This window comes from Trachymyrmex cornetzi, unplaced genomic scaffold (genome assembly GCF_001594075.2).
Source record: "Trachymyrmex cornetzi isolate Tcor2-1 unplaced genomic scaffold, Tcor1.1 scaffold227, whole genome shotgun sequence".
Lineage (NCBI taxonomy): Eukaryota > Metazoa > Arthropoda > Insecta > Hymenoptera > Formicidae > Trachymyrmex > Trachymyrmex cornetzi.
Genome location: NW_017296923.1, coordinates 1,653,242 through 1,673,659, shown reverse-complemented (window position 1 = coordinate 1,673,659; position 20,418 = coordinate 1,653,242). Strand labels below are relative to the sequence as shown.

At 33.1% G+C, this 20,418-nt stretch overlaps 1 protein-coding gene across 1 annotated transcript in view; it reads right to left on the bottom strand.

Moving 5' to 3' along the window:
- kek5 (leucine-rich repeat, immunoglobulin-like domain-containing kekkon 5 protein) overlaps positions 1-20,418 on the bottom strand; it is a 273,744-nt gene that overhangs the window by 158,466 nt on the left and 94,860 nt on the right. Inside the window, exon 3 of the mRNA XM_018506571.1 lies at positions 11,753-11,814. The gene's annotated coding sequence lies outside the window, so the exon portion shown is untranslated. The remainder of the gene's footprint in view (positions 1-11,752; positions 11,815-20,418) is intronic.

Below are 20,418 nucleotides of genomic sequence, written 5' to 3'. Positions count from 1 at the left end.
ATTTACACTGATTCTCAGATAATTCTCATTTGTGACGTCATAACTCAGTTGAATGTGCGTTCCTTTAGCATTCTGGCAAGTGAGATTCAACTGAGTTTTTACCCATAATCTGCACAAGATCGAGATCGTATGCTTTAGTGAATCTCGTAAACTCACTTCAAAGTGAGGTTATGAACCTGTATTGACATGTGATAACTTTTTACCAAAGTAAGCGAGTAATGACGTCATTAATCTGAGTATAAAATACTCAGCTCACTTCAGACTCAGTTTCACTTGTGTGTAAATGGAAAGCAACTATTGAGTGATGTGTGTGGTTTTCATTTGTATACAAATGAAATGCGATGCGATGTGTAATATATGTATCGTCGTCTGATGCGCCCATGGAGTATGCGCGCCTCATTATATGCTTAGAAGAACTCGCGAAAGGTCGAACCGTGTCACTGCCAAGTTGGAGTCGTGGCAGCTCTAGATTGGATTCAATGTGACCACTTGTATGGAGTTGGTATGGCTTCGTCATTGAGGAATCTCAGCTATTCCAAATTTTTTCCCATGTATCAACACAACGATTTCCACTTTTTTATTTATGCTTATAAATTTGTTCTACAAATTTCAAACTTAATTAGTATTCCATATAAAATAGTAAAATGTAGTAAAATGAATCGATAGAACAAGTTCTGTATCTATAAATTGTTAAAAGAACGGATATATGTATTGTGCGCCTGTTTGTGTCCATGTTATATACAATAAATCGTTGGACGGTCAAATATATCCCAGAATTAAACATTAATCCATTTTAAATTCATCTATTTTAGGGAAATAAATTTGCGAGATATTATTTCATTTCTGACATAGTTTCTCTTTTATATTATATTATATATATATTGTATACACAAAAAAAAATATATATATATAATATGTATAAAATACATATAATATAAAAATAATTATAATTTTTAGTAATGGTTTTTAGTAACAGGTTTTTGATTCTGTTGAAGACGATCTTTGAAAGATTGTATTAAATATATAAACATATATATATATATACACACATGTATATATGTACCTATATATGTGTGTGCGCGTATATGCGTGTGTTTGTTTATATAACAAAATCTTTCAAAGATCATCTTTAACAGAATCGAAACCCATTACCAAAAATTAAAATAATATAAAGTATTTCTCATAGATACAATATGCGAAAATGAAATACGCGCAGACTACGTCGAATTATCAATACAACTACAAATACATTTAAATTAGAACAGCGTCCAAAGTAATTAATATCTCGAAAGAGATAGTTATGCATATTAAATCTTTTTTCAATTTTTCTCAACAAATGTGTAAAAATAATTAATGTACTGAAAGAAAAGGGTATTTATGATTATAATTGCATAGTAAAATAATTATGATTGGAAGCTCAATTTTTATATTACTGTAATATAATACTGTGTGATATTAATAATACATGGAAAGACCGGTTTTGTTAAAGTATCTAAAAATATATAAATCTGGAAATAATTTTGTTGGATTGTTAAAATAATTAAACATGTTATTTTGGATGTTCAGATGCTAGAATGCAAGTGTCAAAATTTTTTGTAGTATTGCTTGTGAGATTGCTTGTCATGCTTGAGTCTCCTACATAATTATTTTGATGATCCAATGAAATTATTTTCAAATTTGTATCTTAAATGTTTAGATATCTTCAGCAAAATCATGCTTTCTATAACAATTATATTTATAATTCTATAAAATATATAGTTAGCATTGAAAATTACTATAAATTATAGTAATTGCAATCATTTCTTTCTCTCAGTGCAATTTTCCTCGATTACTTCGCCACTTGACAGCTTACGAATTTTCTCCTTTTTCCATTATCTATGCACTCATTCGCGCAGTTAATTACAATCACACGTGCACTAATTGCTGGAATCCAATGTGATGATCGCGCGGCACTTGCACGGCCCGCCCGACATGAATTGTATACGATGTGCTCTTTGTTACACGACGAAAGAACGATTGCGTGACGAATTTACGATCGTACAATCCGCTGTATGTCTCGTAAATAAGTCAAATAGATGGATTTCAAACGGCCAAAGGTTTTAAAAAGATCACTGATATACAAATGCCGAGTATACGGTTAAATAATAAAACACGAGGTTAGTTATAATTGTATTGATACAATACATATTGATTAGATGCGATGCAATGCTTCATTATCGACTGCTCGAATACGAAAGTAGCGTTGATAACTTTGGCAATATCGCGTATCATGACACGAGTCGAATTGGCGGCTAATTAAAATATAACATATCATCCAGAGCTATACAATCGATATTCAATATTGCGATGTGCGCAATACTTCTCACAAATGCGTAAATCGTGCGAAATACACGTATTATTGGTAAGCGTTCGATATATCACGGCTTTTCATTGCTTAAATTATTCGGTCCAACGATTCGCGTTCTCAATTTAGAAACGATCGGAAAAAAAGAGTTCAAAGCGCGGCGCGAGATACATTCAAATTCAAGCGTCAAGGAAATAACTCTATCGACCTAAATATGGTAGTGAAACGATTTGCAATTCCCAGCTTCTATCGCGCTGATTTCCGTTTCGAACGAGTAAATTGCACGAGACGTCTACTCCGAATAGCCATCGTCTCGACACGCGTAGTTAATCGCGCGAACGATCGCCGATGATTGTTCATAAAGGAATAATCGCGTTCTCTCCTAGTACTTATCGCGACCGCGTTCCAAATGACAATAACATAAAACGGCACTGCATTAGAATTCTAGATGTACCAGAGTAGCGTCATGTTTCATCAACGAAGTAATCACTTAATGTAATCGTAGAATAGAGTACGTCCCTGAAATCATTATTAAATTTATATGAAATTCCTAAACTGAGAAAAATTTCCGAATTTTATCCATTCAAAATGTAACAAACTGATATTTTCCGATAGATTTTGATCGTATTTAGGACTATCCAATAAAATTTTGATCGTATTTAGCACTATTGGATAAAATTTGTTTAATATTTTATGGGATAGTCCTAAAATATCATCGGATAGTCCTAAATACGATCAAAATCTATCCGTTTGTTACATTTTGAAAGGATAAAGTTACTGGAAATTTTTCTCAGTGTATGTATATAGGGGAAGTCGCCTATATCGTACCCCGTAGCGTTTAAACGAAATTGTAACAAAAGTACTAAAGAGATCAGAATATTTTTGTACCTACATTAAACTTTAGTTCATTGGCAATAAAACAAAACAATACTTTTACGAAAATAAACATTAAATTATTGCTTAAATTAGATTTTTAAAAAGTAGCTTTCGGAGACGAGTACGATTTGGAGACCGAGTCGTTAAATTGTATCACCTGGTTCCTAAATCGTACTTCTAATTAGCAAACAAGCTGACATTACTTATTATCATTTTGACAATAAAATAACATGTTTAACATCAAAATGACGGTAAATAACGTCAGTTTTTTTACTGGGAAAATAAACAAAATTAATTTTAAAACTCATTTATTAATCAATTAATTTTTAATTTCAAATTGAGTACATATTTAAGTAGGTATAATAAAAACTTTTCTATTATAAAAACAGAAATTAGACTCTGTGTTTTTTTAATTTATTTAAGAAAACTTATTTAAGTAAAAAACAATATTTAAATTGATTTAAGCTATCATTGCACTATATTTCGGAATATAAAAATCTCAGATATTTTGGAAAAATAAATTTTTGAAATAAAATCAATTACGGATTTTTCTGTCACAATAGAAAAGATTCAATAGAAAGACTCAATAGAGAGACTCAACAGAAAAATTTAATAGAAAGACTCAATAGTTGATAAGTAATCACTTTCTTGAGCGCTTATTTAAACAGTTTTGGTAAATATTAGGATTGTCACTACAGGTTTCGTGCAACCACTTAAAGCACTTGACACACTGAATCCAGTCCTTTTTTATCATAATAGTAACCTCCACATATTGCTCGCGTCACTTGCGCAAATTGTGCCGGTACAATATAAAAACCAGCGACAAGTACGATTTACCCAACTCCCTCTATTTTTACAAATTTGCCAATAGCAACATAACTTACAAATATTTTGCTAATTTGATGCTATACTCAGAAAGAGTTTAAATATCAATTATAACCATGAAGAATATTATAATTCAATTACCCACTTTGTACTGATAACACCTTAGGTAAATTATACCAAAACATAGATCAGATACCGAACAAAATCAATTTTGAATGTCACTCGTAAACAGACGACTCGAAGACAAAACAAAAATGATAGTTCTTAATCAATATTACCAGCGTCACATCAGTGTCATTATTTAAAAAAAAAAAGTTTCGTTTAGAAAATACAATGGAGATACGATTTAATCGTCGGTACGACTTAGCCAACTCCACCCTATAACGCGATAATTACATGTGCCACCACGAAAAATCATTGTGTGACATTAGATAAAATTGTTTATTTTACCAAATAACTTCATATTTAATGAAGAAAATTATTTGTAATGAGATGAAATTGTATGAAATTGCATAAATCATTTAATCTGTAGAACAATATTTCAGCCAGTTATCTCTCGTTTTTATCTGATAACCATAGTAAAGAACAATATTAAAAAATTATTAAGCTTACTTATTTATTTATTAACTTATTTACTAAACTCATCATTTATTACTTACTTATTACATGATTATTACCATCACGTCAAAAACAGCGGTTGAAATAGTCAATAAAGTTGGCATTCGGCCAGATAAAAGGATTGCGCTGCTCTGGTACATCTCTTTACATTTCTTGAAGAGAAATCTCATGACTCCAAAAGAATTAAATAGTGTCACATTGAAAAAGAGTGAAAAATTTACATTCTTAAATAAGTGTGGCAGATTTTCACTTCTTTTTGGAGTGAGATTTATTTCCAAAGAAAAGAAATCTCACTCCAAAAGTGTGAAATCTTACTTCCCCAAAAAGATTGAAAATCCGCTACTCTTATTTCAAAGTGCAAATTTTCATTCCTTTTCGATAGTAGCAGTATTTTAACTTTTTTGGAGTGAGATTTCACTCCAAGAAATTTAGAGAGTAGAGCTCTAGCTCACATCGCGCGAATAACAGCTGCAACAACTTTGTGTACACAACATGACTGCATTCAGCAGCTCTAAAACTAAGCTTCACTGAATCTAAATGTACGAATTAATCTCATATTAAAAAATCTTACAACACAGTTGCAAAGCTGCTTTCTTTGCTGAACGCAGTCAATAGTACGATATATCTATTACCGTTACAAATATTTGACGTGTTACAGTGACAACATGACGCCAAACATTCTGCGTTAATTACATTTCAAGTTTCAAATTTAATCTCGATACAAATAAGTTATTACATAACAGTTTAAGTTTCGTTGTTATCTAAAATGGTAATTAATTCTGAGAATATTTTGTAAACTTAATCGAGATGTTACTTCGATCTAAAATCGACGTTACAATTGATATGCGTGTGTATTATGTAGAGCAGATTTTTAATTACTTATTTTAACAAATATTTAAAAACAATTGAATAATAACATCGTTTAAAATAACATTAACAATACAAGCTCGAGTTAATGGCTATATAATAACGTAACAAACTAGAAATTTAAATGAACAAATTGTAATATTAAATATATACAATTTATTAAATTATGTACAATTCTAACATTCGTTTGGTTATTGATGTTAGAATCTTTTGTTCATGATTTAATAAACTGTATATATTTAACATTACAATTTGCTCTTTTAAAATTCTGACCTATTTTAATATTACAAATTACATCATTACATCATTTAAAATAAAATGTTAAATGTCTAATGTTTATCTAAAGAGTCAAATTTATCTTCATTTTGATCGAAAAAATATATATATAAATTAATTTAATTTTTCGTTTTATTTTTTTAATCGAGAACTGAAATCGTACTTAATAAATCAAGAAGATGAACGACCCGAGAAATCTCAGCTTTTTATTTATTAAACCTACTGAATTTTTACTGCTCCTAAGAGCATCAAAAAGTGGAAAAATAATAATTAATTAAGGAAATCCTAAATTCATTTCTTTTACGTCAATTAAACGTAATAAATTTCGTAAAGGAGTTTTGTATATATTACTTTTTCAGATTTAAGAATCATTTTCCAGAATTAAAATATGTGCAAATACTTCACTGAAAAAAATTACTAAATCTTACATACATATTTTTTTAATAATACTAAGTTTGAATAATCATAAGTAAACATCTTCTTAGAATAAATAAATATCTACTCAATAACAAAAATAATAATAATTAAATCACAAATTAATGGTTCTTGGACCAAAAAAGTATATATTACATTTAGTAAATATTTACTTAGAACTATTCAAACAAATTTACTAAAATTTAATATATTTTGTCAGTGTAGTCTGCAAAGTAAAATTTATGCCAGAAAAAATCTTTTAAATTGAAATCGGTACCACTTCTTAATCCAATATAACGTCTAAAGCTGTTAAGTCGTGATAACATCTACTTGATATAAAAGTTCTGCAATCTTTACTTACGAAATTGGAGACTTCAAACTATAGTAGATTACATGAAGAAACAACGTTGAGTTCTTAGAATTAGACTTGAACATCTAATTCAATATGAAAATCCATTAGGAACATTTATGTGTATGTATACGTGCGATATTGATGTAGCAATATATATGGATGACGTAAATCGTATGTGTGTAAGTCTTATTAAATCGATAAAGCAACGACTTCTATATGACGAAACTATTTTTTAAGATAAAATGATAAGATTAATAAATGTTTATATTACTGACGAAATCTCACACACACACCGATTTCAATGAAGTATATTAAAGGAAGGATTCACACGAGTTTCCAAGTTTCTACGTGAAGCGAAGTCCACCTCACACCGCCCCCTTGCTTACAACGCGAAATGAGAATAGTTACACAGTTTCACATCTCTTACATTCGGATTAAGAGAATTCTATAATCTATTCCTTTTACTATATACTTTAAAATCATTAAAATCGGAAATTGTCATTAATGTAAACATTTACCATATTTTTTAAACTATTTAAAATGGCTTTGTCATAGAAATCGCCAAAATCCTTTTGAAGACTTTTATTTTAATCCGAAATAAAGCTTTTAATGAATAAAGTTTCATCAAAATCAAAGGTTTCCGGAACTTTATCTAATTTATTTTTTACAATCAAAGCAAAAAATTTATTCATTAAATAGATTAAATTAAATTGATTAAAACGTTAGATTTAATACTGCCAATATGTCCATCTCGTTGGTATGTCCACAATAAAAGTACGTGCTGTGCTATTTCAATAAACAACATACACAATACAAGGAAATGATTGTCCAACATCATCATTTAGAGTGCAAAAAATTGTAAAAGAGAATAATATTCTGTTAGTCTTTCTTAATTATAATACTTGGAAAATTTTATGTTTTTAAAGATTGGATTTCAAATCCGGTCTTTTTATTATTGGTGAGAAATCGTTCTATTTCTGAGCCGAATATTTAAACTATTATAAAATTGTTTAAGCACAATTTCTTTTTCAATTATATTTTACTTTTTTACTTTACGCAATTTTTCCTACATTTAATTGAGATTATATGAGATTTATAAACTATTGATACAATGTATACGTAATCCTCTCTTAATTAATATTGAATCGCGAAAAGCAAAGCAGGGCTGTGTTTCAAAATAAAACTTGGAGTTTCTTAGTTAAATTGTGATTAAAAATATCACTTTGACTCTTGAGATCCATTTATCAAACTATAACTCGTATTCAAACAGGTTTTAGCCGAGTTCTTCAGCAGAAACGTGACTATAAATACAGGTCATAAAGACGTCAGAAGTCTCGTCAATCTTTGAGAGTGCTGTTTATTATTATTTCGATTACTTTTTCACATGTGCATATGTTGAAGAGCTAAAGTGTTTCGGACTTTGATTTATCGTGAAAATTACTGATATAAATGCATGCAAGGTATGTATTATGGAATTTTTCGTCATGAAATTTTTCATCAGCGCTTTATACCTCGACTTACACATTTACGTTCGTGCACTTGCGCATGCTCACCAACGTGGAGGATAAGCGGAAAAATGCCACAGCCAGGATCAAAGTCAATAAATTCGGGCAACAAACAGAATGCAATCTCCTAAAAGCTACGTTCACGTTCGTAGCGAAATAAATATCTCGCGCGTCGGCCCGCTTCGAGATTCGGCTGAGCCTCTGAGGTTCAAGCCAGCATTGCCTTTCTGGTGGACCGTATCCTTTGCATCTTCCGACGTCCATTTAAACTTCCACTTTGCTTGTCGTTATCTCGCCGCTAAACCTCTTCACGCGGTTCGACGCCTTTGCGACCAACAAAGCGGGCGAAGAAAGAAGAAAAAGAAGACGGGAAAGAAAAGCCCGAGGAGAGGCAAAATACGAAGAAGGGAATAAGAACGTTCAAAATGCGCTATTTTATCGTAGCTTCGCTGGCGGTTAAGCGTGCCCCGCGGGTTAAGGAGACTACCGTTAAGAAGACGAAAACGACAACGCTGGCGACTTCAACGGCGATGAAACGTGCCGTCGGCCCCTGGGTGTCCCGCGTGTGCTCAAAGCTACATGAAAATCCCACAGTCGTATGCTCGCTGAAAATACTAGTGCAAGCGCGACAAAGATGGATAAAGGCGGAGTTGGCGAAAGGACTCGAGAATTATTACAATGGCAAACGGAGGATAGGTCGTGTCGTCGCCGCAGTAATACGTGGCGACGCAATTTGCACTTGTTGCTGTCAACACAGTCTGTGCATTAAGCTTTATTAAACCAAGTGCGATGAATCTTTAATTTAAAATTACTTCCGGAGTCGACATGAAGTCGAGGTGGCGCCGCGGCCATCATTCGCCGAGAGATATTCATCAAAATTGGATCACGTGCAGTCGAGAAATAAAATCAATCTCACACGCGTCAAGCAGGGACGAAACACGAGAGGATATCGATCATGGTTAAGATCACCGCTCGTAGCTAGCGGCTTGATTAATTGACAGAATCGATCCTGCGGTCCAGTGAGTTTATGCGGTGAACGTAAGCTGATTTCGGCCACATTGTTGCAACCGTGACAGCTTGGGTAGAAAGCATTAAACTGCTTAAAGCAACCAGTCAGGGACGTGAATCAGATTTCTGCACTTACAAAGAGGATGTAAGATTTAGATGCATAGATCACGATATAGTGTGTGTGTGTGTGTGTGTGTGTGTGTGTGTGTGTGTGTGTGTGTGTGTGTGTGTGTGTGTGTGTGTGTGTGTGTGTGTGTGTGTGTGTGTGTGTGTACACGTATGTGTGTGCGTGTGTGTGTAGGCGATGCAACGCGTTATAATCAAACTAAACTGTTTCCACTGTACGAATAAATATTGTTAATTGAAAGCATCGAGAGACAGTGAAATATAGCCTGTTCGATGCCTTCTACATCGCCGCCGGTGACGTTACGGAACAGTAGAAAACATAGTCGACTTGACTGTAAAGCGAGTGTGCTGCACGTACGGAGCATCAAGCCGGGAAAATGTTGCACTAGACACGTTCAAATGATACACGTGGTGTAGTATACAATAGGTGTAGTTGCGGTACGTGTTGAACTGTCAGTAACAAAGTAGACCGACTGAGAGTAAACACAGGACTACAAAACTACGTACACTGTGAAATGTACCGTATTAGAAGAGCGTTGATTTAAACACCGATTTCAGTGCTGCGCTTGAAATTTAGCTGTATGATTTTATAGATTATCAACGTTGCCCTATAAGACAATATTCTTAGAATAATTGAATATTAAAAACGATAAGTAATATACGCTGAGAAAAAATATACTAAAAAAACAAAAAAATTTCTTTAATTTTAATAAATCATGCGTTTGTATACAACTGTGAACACATTTTTTTTTAAATAAGTAGTTGTACAGATTTATCAGAAGAATATTATTCTCTTATAAAGACAATCATTTATTAATTTTTTTTCAATCAACGACTATCGAAATTTAATTATTTTTTAATAATTTCCAATTATATTTATTTATTTCAAACAAATTCTATTAAAAGAAAATTATTCTTGACTTGTAAAATTTAATACAACATAATTAATATGTATTAAATTACAATTTCTACTTTCTACCAATTATTAATTTTCCACATAAAATGATAAAGTGTAAATTTTGGATTATTCTTACATTCTGTATTACAAGTTATACAAAATTAAACAAAATTATATATTGTCAAAAAATATACTTTACTTATTTTTATTTTGAAGCTTTAACTTTAAAATTTATCAACAAGTCATTTTCTAATCTCAATGCTTTCATTTACTATAACTGAGAAAGAAGAAGTTTTATAGTTTGATTAATATATATATATATATATATTTATTCAAATTAAATGAATTTAATCTTATATTTCTTTAATTTTAGTAAATATATTCACTAAAATAAAGGAAATTTTTTTCTCAATGTATAACATTCTAGAAATATTATGTATTATACTTAGAAATAATAAGATACAAGTGAATAATTGACAATCACTGAATAACTACCAAGAATAACAGTCTATTATTTCCACGTTCGATACGAATTGTGTCCACATTAATCACGTCGCGTTGCTAGGAACGCATTTGCATGAACGTCGTATCAATACTGTTTGACATAACATGAACAATACGTATAACCGATTTTACGAATATCACCCGCTATCATTTCGGGAACTTTCTCGTTACTATGTAATATTAACTATTCATCTCGTATATACATAAGTTTTAGAGTAGCAAAGGAAGTTCATGATTCATGAACACCGACGGCGATGTAGAGAAAAGAGAGAAGAGAAAAGCGATAAAATCCGATCGCTACTGCCGAGAAAGCCAATATTCTATAACAAAATCGATACTCTAAATAAATATTGTTCGATAGATACTCGAATTGACGGCGTATCTCCCGTTTGTCGCCGAAAGCCAATATTTATTTCGCCGGACCGAGAAACGAGAGAGCCCTACGCTAGAGACGCGTATATTACATACTCTTGCAAAAAATTTGCTAAATAAATATGTAGCTATCGATATATCGACTCACGCAAGTATTGGATCGCACAAAGATATTTTCGACTAAAGTACCTCTAGCGCACGCCAAATAGTTCAATGTGAAAGCTCGCAGCTTCCACAGCATAAGTTCATCAAAGCTAGCCTCTCTGTTAATACCTACATATACAGGATGTTCCGAAAGGATGGAAAGGATGTTGCGAATCAAAATACTCTACAGTAAAGAAGTTTTTAATAAATTAAGTAAAAAAAGTTATTCGTAAATTTTTATTTTACGCAATAGTTTACGAAATAACGATCAGTAGTTTAAATATGACCAATTACGGATTACGATTAGATATGGACTACGTTTGAACGCTCAAGTGCGCGCTTAAATATATGTAGTCTATTTATTACCACACATGCGATTCATGGACAGATGGCCGTCTGAATGTAATCGGTAATTAGCTATATTTAAACCCTTTTATCTCAAAAAGTATTGCTTGAAATAAAAAAATTTACACAAAACTTTTTTACTTAATTTTTTGAAAATCTTTTTTTAATATTTTGAATCGCGAATTTCGGGACACTCTGTAGATGCGATTTTTTAAACTCATTACAAAACTGTAAAAATGCAATTTTATATATAGTGTAATATATAATGTATGTCTTACTTTCTGTATCCGCCTGGAATTGGACAGAAAACTATCGGAAACTTCGCAGCTTGCAGCAATATCTGGAAAAAAAAAACTTATGTAATTACGACATAAAAATATATATGCCTAATCATAAGGATAAACACACACACGCGCACATACATCATACATGTCTGCATGGATACATGTTAGAAATGCTTTCCTTTACATATAAATGAAGCTCGTGGTTGTGAACAAAATTAAAAGTAATGAATAATTTAACAGAAAACTAAGTTATAGTAGTTACTTAAATATAATGAACGTGTACATTAAATTTTATAAAATTTTATGAGAAGTACATTAAATTTTATAAAGTTTCATGAAAAATGCATTAAATTTCATGCACACAAATATATTTTTCAGTTATAAATACATTAAATTTAATGTAATGTCATGAAATTAAATTCAAATTGTGGAACTTAAAAGTACATTAAATTTCATGAAACTTTTAACAGTGTATATATGTGTAAGTGGCTGCCAAAAGTTTTCGGTTAATAAGTAGTTTTATTGCTCAGGTAAACAATTTTATTATATCTTTACATACGTATGTATATAAATACATGTGTATATCTAACAAGAATTAAAATTAAACCAATTCAAGCAATTTCAATTCTTGCTATATTTATTCGTGTTACAGACCCCATTATCATATATACATATGTATATTTTATATATATATGTGTACACATGTATAGGGTGTCTCACAACTACCGCATTTCCTCTTAAGAAGTATCCTGAGGTAATTTTGAGACAAAAATGTCAAGCCTACAATAGTTTTTTAATTATAATTGGTTAAAGATAGTTTGTAATTCAAAAACCATTATAGCCTCGATATTTTCGTATAAGGATTTTCGTCTTAGAATGTTCAAAAGAATCCAGAAATAATAGTAGAGGTTATAAAAGTAAAATAGTTCTTTACTTATAAGCATTTAAAATTAGCTTACAATTGAAAAAAATTATTGTAGTCTCGACATTTTCATATAAGATCTTCCGTCTCAAAATTATCTCAAGAATACGTTTTTAAGAAGAAATGCAACAGTTATGATACTCTGTATATAACACATAATTTATGTAATATATATATAATATGTAGATATATATATATATATGTATATTGATATATTGATTTGCGCAACTGATAACACAAATGAGATATTCTTTACGTGGATTAACGTACAGGATGCGTAGTGTGTTCATTACAAGCGTATCTATGAACATTACCACCGCACTAGTAGCGCATTAATGCGAGATAATACTGATTTATGTGAGGCCTTACGGTCGAGTTTAGGTCGAGTTTGTGTCACATGTACTTTCACACATGTGAATTTCACTATCGATCAATCGCCGGATAATTAATTTTATATTGTTCAATTAGTTTATATAGTACTCTATTTAAATAAAATTAATGACAACCATTCTGATGCTAATATATATTACAAGTTTTTATAACTTTTTATTATAAGATGATTCTTTAAAATAAAATATTAAAAAGACATAATCTATTTCTCATTTTATTTTTTTATTCTCTTTTTATAAATTCACATACAATGTAAAATTTAAAAAAGATAGAGATAAACATTTTTGTTATAATGATATATTCTATATTAATGTTTAACCTCTTTTCGGAAACTTTATGAATATTAATACGATTTTTAAATCATTTATTGTACAAGAATCTCGAAAGGCGAAGCAATGGAGTTTGCCGTGCCCGTGACATATATTGCGATCGCAAGGATGGAAAATTGCTACGAAGGTTCGCAAGAAAGGAACACCGTGGCAACGGAGATTGGCAGTACGCCAAAGCGCAGCGATGTCACGAGGGAAAAGAGCCGTGCATCATTGATGATTCGGTTCTGATGCTCTCGTGCGGCTCTCATTCTTCACAATGCAAGCTGCATCGTTGGCTGCAAGTCTCGCGAGTTAGCTTCGCGATGCATTGCAAAGCAAAAGGAAGGAAGTCAGAATCGGTAATTCGATTATTGTACAAAATATGCCGCTCGGAGATCATACCGTACCGAAATGCATCGCGCAACGAATTCATAACAGGAATAAATTCAGCCATCCGACGGTCCGTATGTTATTGCCGTACTCGTGTCTGCACGAAATCGAGCGGACAGCGTTGCAATCCGTTGACAATATTCGAAAAGCGCTGTTCATCCGTGCCAATTTTCGTGTTCGTTAATCGCGAGTTACGTCCCTCATCCGATTATGATTCGATACCCGTTGCAATTCCAGCCACGCCGACTGTAACACCACGGACAGATACCAAAAATTCTCTATTACTTCACATCGTATCGTGAGATAAAAACAGTATCTCTACTCCCATTTTATTAAACTTCACGAGATATACCGGTCTGCGCGTAGATTTTCTCAAAAGAGAAGAAAGAGAAAGGAAATAAAGAAGGAAAAAGAGACAAGAGTATTTAGAAATGATTGAAAACGTGAAAGCAATCGGCCGGATAAGCATGCCGGATAATATGCATTTCGTGGGGAAAAAGAGCGAGAAATAATGCAAAGTGTGCAACTGGCAAACGAGAGATACGGCAGCGAACTGTCGGCGCAGCTGTGACTGTTTCTGCCGTCGAGTGAATCGGTTCTCTCGACTGCTACAATAACAGAAGATGAAGGAACAGTGGAACAGGATCGTGATGCGACGCTCTCGGAAATTAAACGTAACGATTCATGCAGTAAAAGCGCGCAAAAGCAATGGACTATTACATTATATTAAAGCAGAATTAATTTGAAGGATCAGTGCCTGCTAATAAGGGAAAATCAGAAAAGGGATTGAAACTACGAATCACAGAGTGTAGCAGATTCTAATGATAGCTTACGTCGAGATATAATTAAACTAATTTCAATTACTTTAAAATAAAATCGGTTTAAGAAATACAATATGTTTAATTGAATCCATCGTGTCGTTGGAAACAATGCCTTTTTATAGTTCAAAATTAGAATCATAAATTGTTAATATTTTAAATTATTCATTTCCGTTTTCAATTATATGGAAGCAGTTTTCTTTGGTATATTTCTTTAAATTATAATGTAATATAAATGACATCTGATTTAAAATACAATTAAAAAATAATTAGAAAAATTAATAAATATTAATAAAAGAAGATAGATTATACTATTTGAACTTCATATTGCGGTTGAAAAATACGGAAAATCAATTCGCAATTTTAATAGAGGTGCAGTGAATTAAATAGTGATAGGAGAGAGAGAGAGAGAGAGAGAGAGAGAGAGAAATAATTCATGATGTACTTTATGCGCTACGATATTGAAAGTATTCTTGCTGCGATCGTTGAGAAGATTTCGCCAGTCTGAGAATCGCGACGGAGAACGATTAAGAAAACTCGATATTCAAATCAATTGCTATCCCAACGCCCGTAAACCAGTCTCATAAATTTCGACAAAATGCAAACCACGTGGAAATCTTGGCGCATACTATTCGTGTAACAAGTATAACGGCGGCGCGATATGCAAAATTTTCGTCGCGAAGCATTCTTCTATGCGAACAAGTTTTCGCATTATCGTTAGAAAATGTGAGCGATCCACGGCGTCTGAAAAGTCACGTTTGCTCACATGCATTTATTCGAGAACTCATTGCCACGTGGTTACGTGGTCGGAAGCTGCAAAAAAAGCACTTCGCTCTTCGTATATTCTTCGGTGAGAATTTAGTTTCGGCTTTTAACATTTTTACTTTAATAAGAAAGATATAAATGACAGCTAACGAAGTGCGAACAACGGGGGTGTTCTACTTACGCGAATGTAATCAAGAAACTCCCCATTTCAAAGCGTTTTCAATTCCGGAGTGGAATCTTATTTTATCATAGCGTAGTAATTAGGACAGAGATTATTACAACTGCGGCGTACACAATAATGCGACGTCTCGACCCACCAACAGCAAATTACGAAACTCCGAACTCTGGAAGTAAACTCTGGTTGGTCCGATACGGGAAGATCCTAGCACCAGGACCGAGTTTACTTTGGCGCTCTAAAGTACCACAACTCTCGCAACCCGCCTACGAAATAGCATATTATAATAACTTATCGTTAATTTCGGCCTGCTTCACCGCGTAACTTTCGTAACGGAAAACCGTTCGTTGCGCCGAGGAAACATTAATTTAAGTAGGCAGATCGATACTCTATATCGATAGAAAACAGACGTGTATATTAACTTGATACTAAGAAAATTAACTGCACGTATACGTATAATTTCTTATGCCGTTTGCATTATATGAACGTAGCATATCGCATTCACTGAGAGAAAGGATCATCTGTTAATTTAGCAAGCAACCAGTACCTTTAACCGGTGATCGGTAAATATGTGACAACAAATTATGATTGCTGTTAATCTACTATACCAATTATTAGTAACAGAAACAAACTATATAGAATCTAACCCATCTTTTGGATAGACTTTAGCTCGTTTACATAGAATTCGTAGATGATCGTGGAGTCTTAAATCGTAGGAAACCGACCAAGCACAGTCAAATATAGGGAGAATACTTGACTAGAATTAGTCAATTTCTTACGATTTAAGACCCTGCAACATCTACGACTTATATATATATACATGAGCCTCTTATTTGCTAGCGATACTATTGATTATTTGTTACATTGACGAATTAATTTGCAATCGTAACAAATCGATCGTTTTTTAAACAAATATCACATTTGCTTTCCCTTGATTTGTTCCTATAACAAAATCATTTCTCTCAGTGTTAATGCACTGTCTTTTCTTAATTTGTCCTCTAATCAACCGATGTCTTCATCCACAAGATAATTTTAGATATTGTCTTCATCCTAATCCTGTCGTTGCTTATGAGATTAATTAACAAAATTACCAGACGCGCTCTCGGAGCACAAATTTATCATAACACGCATAGAGATGCAATCTCGGTGTAATTTGATCAACGTGTGTCGCGGTAACGAGTAACGAAACACGTACTTATCGCAAGTCGTATTATTTCAACGTTCCAAGGTGAAACATTATGGATGAAGGAATAATCCGCGACCCTTCCTCCACAAATATGTACGTTCCATCGGAGACGCATTACTTACGCCACATTAATCCCGAGGAGTCGAAGAGAGAATCGCTTTTTGCGTCAGAATTTTATGACGAGTAAATCACGGTACACCAGAAATTGCACCCACTCTCATCGCGTCTAAATGCAAACCGCGCTGCCGCGTTTTAGCGGAACATATTGCTCGGTTCGATGGTCAATCGACAACTGCGTAACTTGCATGCAGCTGAATTACACGCGTCCCACGTTACGCTGTCCACAACATAGGTCATTGATGTTTACGAGCTTGTAAACCAGCGTACATACGTCTAGCATGCGATGTACTAATTGTACTTCTCACACTTTTTCAAGTGATGACGCGTAAAATCTGATAAAAATTTTGATTTTTTTACAATTCACAATTATTATTATTAGACTGCTAAATGTGGTGTAAAATAATCTAAAACCAAATTGTCGAATTGTACACGGCGTTAAATAGATATGATAATGGTCGATACGAATTAAACAAGTTTTCACTGCAGTGAATGGCACTGAAATTCAATAACGTCGAATTTAGTAGTAATTGATAGTAATCGTATATTGGATTGCCAGTAAATTGGCAATCCTATACACGAATCTGGCGGCCAGATCTCGTGGAAATAAATGTTAAAATGAAAAAAAACGAGGGAAAAAGCGCGATAAACTATAAATTAAAGAATCGAAGTGCGCGATATCCTACGAAAAAAAAAGATCGTCATTGGTTCCACGTTTTCAGAATCTTGGCTTAAGATTAAATCATTTTATCTGAACAATTAAAAATTGACGAACAATATTTTTTTTATATAATAGAGTATTTGAAAAATTTTAATACAACAAAAATAGTTCACGTTCCAAGAACGTGTAAAACATGTGCATGGAGTGAGAAAATTCTCCAGATTATTGCAGGATTCAAAGGATTCTGCTTACAAAGGTATAGAATGCGAGAGAGCGCGTATGTAATACTATCTGCGATATCAGATGCAACAACATATTTATCGTTCAATATACTTCATGCTGCTTTACATACTTGCTGCGTTACGACATACGAACGCGTATCTATCACGAAGCATTGACAAGGTAGGAATTTCAGATGTGTCCGTACGCAAATACCGAATTTCTGTCGCATGTAGTTCGGGAAGAGGATTGTGTCATCGAACAAATCGCACCCTGTTCCTGATGCGGAACCTCGCTTAATGATTCCATGCCATAGTCAGTTTCGTAACCGCACTGTCCAATCATCAAATAGCTTCGAATTTCATTGACCGATGCCAGGTAAGCAGAGATATGTAAATGTAGTACAAACCATTCGACGATTCGATATCTAAGTTTAAAAGCCGAAATTACATTCATACGTAATTACGTGTGAATGTAATTTCAGCAACTTTTAGATCACAACCTTTAAATAATATGTGTTAAATCAACGAATACAAATGTAAAATTCAAGAACGTACTTTTGATAATTAAAAAAACACTATTTCAACATAAAAACATTATTTTTAAATTTATTAAACTTTATTCTATTTCTCAAAAATTCTTTTTTAAATCTCAGATATTTTTTTAGAGTTATTATCTTAGCAGTTGATACACCGAAAGAAAAATCTTTAAAGAAACGTTTTAAAACGACATTATTCTTAGAAAAGTCACATAAAGAGAAAGTAGCTTTGATATAGCGGGTCTGTAGAGATCGAATATGATTTCTTAAGAGAATCGGTTCGATTAAGAATGAATCCTGACAGGGTGGTTCGCTCTCCTTCGTCGCTCTTCCCCTCTCGCTCCATAAACATAGGATCGCTCGATTTTAAATGAAGCACTCAGCCGAGATTTCCCCGATCACGGTAATGGTTCTCCCACTTTACTCTTCTTCCACCGAATTTAACGCAAACCCCATTGTCCTTTTGGCCGCATCGTAAAATGCTAATTTGTGGCGTTTGAATAGATGGGATAGGCGGGGGGGAACGAACAAGTGACAATCGTTAGATTCGCAATCGAGGAAATCCTCGAAAGGGCTATCGATTTTCATCCTCACGTCCAAGTATGTGCGCGCGCGCGCGCGCGTGTGAATGTTAGTATATGTGTAGAAATCACGTGTCCATGCGGGCAATCGCGAAAGGTGCTCTCGTGCGACCGCTACCATGGCGGTCGGGACTGCACCATGTTCGAAACAACACTCAGGATTGACATTAGATATCAGTGAGGCCGGTCACGCACGGGCAACGTGCCTACTAACGGCGGTGCCGGAAAGCCCGCGACAAGTAAATTTTAATTGAGGCACGAATCTCTCATTTTGTCTCGTAGTTTGTTGCGTGCGTCCACGGGAACCTTCGAAATACGCTTATATTCAAAGAAACGACCAACTGTATCGCAACGAGTTGCTATCGTCGTTATCGGAACCTGATATAAATTCACATGGAAAAGAGAGCTTTGGTGAAATATCTAAAAATTTACGTAGTATATAAAATCACGCAGAATTATACAAGCATTTAAGATCCAGCTTAGCCTGTTAAAAGCATCTATCTCTATTGGTTATGTTCTCACATGTACAGTCGAATGAAATTCAGTATTTAGTATTGTCTAAAAATTTAACTATACGTAAACATAGATTTGAAAATAATTTTGTTCGAGTGTCAAAATAATAGGACGCTTAAACTAATTGCTACAGAATGTCAAAACTTTTTATAAAATTGCTTCATCATGTTTGAGATTCTTATGTAATTATTTTGATGATTCTACAAATTAATCTTCAGATCCGTATCTAGTTAAATTTTTATATACTTCAACAAAATTGTTCTATCCGTGTGCAAATATTCAAATAACTTGATAACTTGATATTCAAATAACTGGAATAAATAAACAACACAATTAACCTAATATGACAAATGGCAAAGTGATACGTCAATGTTTATTGAAGGGATCCTAAACTTATAGTTGAACTATCAAACATTCTAGTCGAGATAACCAGAAATTCAATTACGATAACCAGAATTCTGATCAGAATTCGTTTTGTTTGTACTTCTTATTGATACAATATTTTTCTCAGTGTATGATTTACAAACAATGACATACACACACACACACACACACACGTGCGCGCATCTTGTATATTACTACATTAATATTGCACGCACACAAACGCACAGATTATCGTAACGCATTTTCGTACCAAATTATACACTGAAAAAAATTTTGATTATTTTTGGTCCAATGAATGATCGTTGATCAATGTCCGACTTAATATCCAACTTAATGTTAATTAATTGTTCATTGATACCATAAATGAATTCATTTATATAACTACATATTCATTCTTGCAATGAATTCTAGTAATAGTTTTATAACTTAAATCATTATGAGAATTCATTTGATCAATTTTCGTTAATTCAAAGAATATTTTATTGTATTTACGTACAGTTTTGGTTCAGTGTGGATGCCTAATAGCGAATTCGGCACAGTGACTCTGGTGCGAGTGCAGAACCACTTTGGTGCTATATCAAACTGTCAGAAACGTCAGTGCAACATTTCTTGAACTCGTTCAGTTCATTCGGTAGGTCCGAATATAAATTCAGCACTACAACTGATTCAATTTTCATTTGTCGAATATAA